The 4,739-nt window shown below is 32.2% G+C and overlaps 1 long non-coding RNA gene across 1 annotated transcript; it reads right to left on the bottom strand.

Moving 5' to 3' along the window:
* Positions 1–2,143: 2,143 nt before the first annotated feature.
* On the bottom strand, positions 2,144–2,595 carry LOC118752821. Its single transcript, XR_004994752.1, has 2 exons — positions 2,481–2,595; positions 2,144–2,421 (listed from the first exon to the last, which is right to left on the bottom strand). It is a non-coding gene; the product is annotated as an uncharacterized LOC118752821 (long non-coding RNA).
* Positions 2,596–4,739: the final 2,144 nt, after the last annotated feature.

Raw genomic sequence — 4,739 nt, 5'->3', positions numbered from 1 at the left:
TTCTCTTTGACACCATGTCTGAAATCCCACGTGATCTGTCAAATACTAATGCATGAAAATCCTAACCTCAAAAAAATCACCCGTTATAATGCTTTCGTCCGCTGTGGTGTAGTGGTAAGCAGTGCGCGCTTCCACTCCACAATGCCTGGGTTCAAACCCTGGTCAAAGCAACATCGCAAAAATATAGAAAAAAGGTTTTTTCTTAACAGCGGTCGTCCCTCGGCAGGCAATGGCAAACCTCCGAGTGTATTTCTGCCATGAAAAACAGCTTCTCATAAAAATACAATCGCCGTTCGGAGTCGGCGTAAAACTGTAGGTCCCTCCGCTTTGTGTGACAACATCAAGGCGCACGCCACAAATCGGAGGAGAAGCTCGGCCAAACACTAACATATGTGTAAGCGCCAATCTATTATTATTATATATAATGCTTTTAATGTATTTTGTACACCCCTTCTACCCTGAGAACTGATTAAGCTCTTGCTTAGCACTTGCTGGCTCTTTGGCGGCTTTAAGAGCCAAAAATCTGCCCATCCCTGGTTTAGACTATGCGGCTTTTGAAACTTGGTTTTAATATGTTTTTTAAAAACGAACATCCAATTTAAAAGCGGCTGTTTTCAGCAGTCAGCAAACGGTTCGGAAAATCGCATTCATATGTATATATTTTAAAAAGAATCATGATTTACGCGAGTTATCATAAACAAGTTTTTATAAATGTGTTTATAACTTAAGAGACTTTTTTTTAAAAAAATTATTTTTGATGCAGAAATGCATCTAGATGCTCTACGAATATTTTTGCGTCAAAAAGAAAATTTTTGAAAAAATGTCGCTTACGTTATTTTGGCGGTTAGGGCTCGATATTTGCAAAAGATATCTGAATTTCAGAAATTTTCTAAAATTCTTCTCATATAAATCCTTATATCTCGTCACACAACGTTTTGTAAAATAAATAAAAAAGACTACTATTATAGGAGGAGTACCGCCCTTTCGAATGTGTACAGAAATTTTTAAAACAACTAAAATATGAAACCTTGCTCGATATAAACTGACTTTTTCGTTCAATTATTTGTTTGCAGAATCATTAAGTACTTACTCGTATCAGAATATCAAATGGTGGCAGCATGGTTTTGAAATTCAATCAGTGATATCTGAGAAGTGATAATTGTTTATCAGCCAAGAAAATTTCCAGAAAGTGGGCCACCTGATATTTTCTCGAAATGGTAGAATCAAATCGACAACTGAAATTATATAAGTGCTTAAATGAAAAAAAAAAAAAACTATAGTTATCGCAAGCCCGCTAATTAATTATAATTGTTTTGAAGCACTAGGTATTGTTTAAATGTGGACTTATTGAATGACATACATATGTATAGCAAAGTAACTAAATTAAAGTTTACATACATACATATGTATGTATGTAGGGATGTATGTTTTTCAAGGGATTGCCCTTAGATCAATGCTTTGCTCGATTTTTCCATAATTAATATTTATAAACTTCGAGACACACCTACTTATATACATACTTATATATCTATTTAGTTATGCAAGCGTGCTGTATATGTTTGTGCATATATTTCTACTAAATATAATTAAGTATAATACATATCTACATATTAAAATATGTATATGATTCATCCATTTTGATAAAAAACAGCTTTTAAATTAGAATGCTATTAAATCTTTCTCTGTAACGTAACTGGTGCATAAAATTAAAATTGGAAAATAAATTAAAATGCATTTAAAAACGGGTAATAAAATTAAACATGTTAATAACTAAAACAAATTTATCAAGCACGTGCATGTGTATGTACTTATATATGTAAGTACATATGAATGTATCTAGGTTGGTATGCTCCACTTTAATATGCAAAACTCATTTTTCAGCTTTTTTTATATATTTTTTTTATTTTCTCCAAAGACCTTTCATCTTTTTAAAATAAATATGTATGTATGTATGTAGATAGGTGACTTTAAAATAACGAGATTTGTATCCCTTTGTTTGTGGAAACTTGTTTTTGATTTTTCCATTATTTAATTTGTCGCACAACCTCCGTCTTTTTGTGTACAAAATTAGCATTTGTCTCAACTCGTTTCACTTTTATGTGAGTGCATTTCGAAGAATCGGTGAAATTTGGTAGTTTTACTGTTTTTTTTTAACAACACATACAATATATTTTAACAACACCTCAAATGGGGCCACGGTAAGCAAAGAGGCGCAGATTTTTACGATTATGACCTTCTTCTTTATAAAACTTTAAATGCTGATTTGAAGTATGTAGTAATAAATCTGGATGTTTTTAAGAATTTCTGAGCTCAATCTATGTTTTTTTTTTTATACTCGTAACTGTACAAGTTTCTTACAAAGGGTTGGCCAGAATGTTGCTCGGCAGTTTCGCCAGATTTACTGAAGTTCAGCTGAAGTGACTGCAATGAATTTAATTGCAATTGTTTGTATGTAAGTATGTATGTACGGTAATAAATACTTATATCTTCAGAGCTAAAAGATCAGTGAATTCTAGCGGTGCAGCTTCCAGGCAGGCACCCGTTGGTGGCTTAAATACTTACATACATACATACTTCATGAACGGCAGAGCTTACTAATCGCGCGAATCTCGATATTTCTACGCTTCTTCACTACTCACAATTCGCTTACGGCTAACTTTGTTTAATTTTTATTATTTCCTGCTGAGTAATAAACTCCGCATTTTTTAACTTTTTTTACATATACATATGTACATATGTACATACAAATAAATGTACGAAGCAAATATGTATGGATATATGTTTGTATCGCTATACCTCGTCTACGTAGTATTGCATTCTTAATTTTATTTTTTTTACTCCACCATTTTTACTGCCATGACCCGACTTTTAAGAGGGGGACAAAAAAAACTTTTTAAACTGGGCCACCGGCTTTTGTTATTGGTGTTGTTTTAACGTACCTTTACATACGCATCTATGTACATACATACATATGTATGTATGTATTTGCTTAGTAAACAATGAAAATATTTGAGCCGAAAGAATGCCATTCCGCCAACTACAATGTATGTGTTACGTATTCAACTGTCTACATACATACGTACATGCGTTAAAAATTTCAGGCCGGGCTTAACATTTAGCATTTAGCACTTTTTAGAATTACGACTACCGAAGTAGCGTTGTTCCACTCAGTTAAATTCTAGAAAATTTTTTTTTGCATGCATACGCGGACATCCACCGTTGTTGGAAAATAAATAGCTTCCGTAAGTTGGGCGATGAGCCACAGCACTCCGCTCTTAGTTGAATTTGTAATTTACAGTTTAGAACCTGATGGTCTCAAGGTGCACTGCGAATGATGCCAGAAATTAACATATTTTTGCTATATGAACATATAGATACATATACATACATACATAGGTATGTATTTTTTATGTTTTTTATGTCTTACTATAAACTTTTCGTTTTACTTAGGAAATGAAAAATCGCAGAATATACACACGGAAATAGAGTTATAGGTTTACAGTTCATAGATTTTTATTATTTTTGCCCTATGCTTCCCGTAAGGGGTTTTCGAATTTGAATTCAGATTTTCAGAATTCAAAATGGCGAATCCAATATGATGGTCAAATTAAAAGAAAAATGTTCAATTCATCGATTTTTTTGTTTTAGTCCTGTGTTATTCGGCTTTGTATGTTTTTCAAGGTATTTTCATAAATACAAAATACACAAAATCCCGACATACAACATAAATGCAAAAACAAACAACAAAAATTAAATACCATTACAGCGTTTTGTCACGCTAGCTTTAGAGTCAACTCTAAGCGAAAAATCAGATACTAACAAGACATGATAAACTAAATCCATAGATTAGTTTAAAACTACCAACTCAATTAGAGCTTACTTTGTTTGAAGATTAAACGCAATGTTTGAAGTTAGACCCAGAAGCAAGAATACGTAAAAAATGGGAAGCATATTTAGCATATTGGCACATATTGCTGCTTGTGGGGTTATTTTTTTACGTAGTTATACATATTTATGTACATAGGATGTATTCATCTAACGTTCCATACAAATTTGTAATTTTATCACGTTTATCATGTTAAATGAATACGCCTATTTCGTATTCAGTTTCCTACAACAAAATACCCCGAAGAAAAATAGCTTGCAAACCAGTTAACCTAATGCCCAAGAAGGTGGTGTGAATACCTGCAGTTTATTGCAATTAAAATGTTGTACATCATTAACATTTAATCAAAAATAAGTATGAGTCAGTATTCGTGCAATCGATCACTAATGAAAGGGTTTGGTTTCTCAATTTAATAATGGTTGATGTCTAGTTCGTGAGCATAGAAAGGGATTTCCAAAATATAGCTAGTATTGCAATTATCTTTATTTTGCTATTTATTGGCATAAAAATTTGAATGACATTTTTTCTGCGTTTCCCTACATTTCATAATCTATTTTATCGAATCTGATGAAATTCAAGGCTCATTCTTCTTCATATTGACATCGTTTTTAAAGCGTAACTATTTCAATTTGCTATTTTATCAATATTTATCTACATATAAAAAATTCTTACAAAACATCGCTCTGGAACAACAAGGAATCTGAAACAAATTAGCAATATTCCTCCTTTTTTTTTAAGTATGTAACATATGTATGTATTTCAAGGTGTGCGTATTTTTTGTTGTTAAAGATATGATCATATAAACTTAGCGGTGCATGCGTATTGTCTTTGATATTTAGATTTTTGAATAAAT

This window comes from Rhagoletis pomonella, unplaced genomic scaffold (assembly GCF_013731165.1).
Source record: "Rhagoletis pomonella isolate Grant_MI unplaced genomic scaffold, Rhpom_1.0 Rhpom_scaffold_01880, whole genome shotgun sequence".
NCBI classification, from domain to species: Eukaryota; Metazoa; Arthropoda; class Insecta; order Diptera; family Tephritidae; genus Rhagoletis; species Rhagoletis pomonella.
The sequence above is the reverse complement of the archived record's forward strand: the minus strand, read 5'-3'. Positions and strand labels throughout refer to the sequence as shown.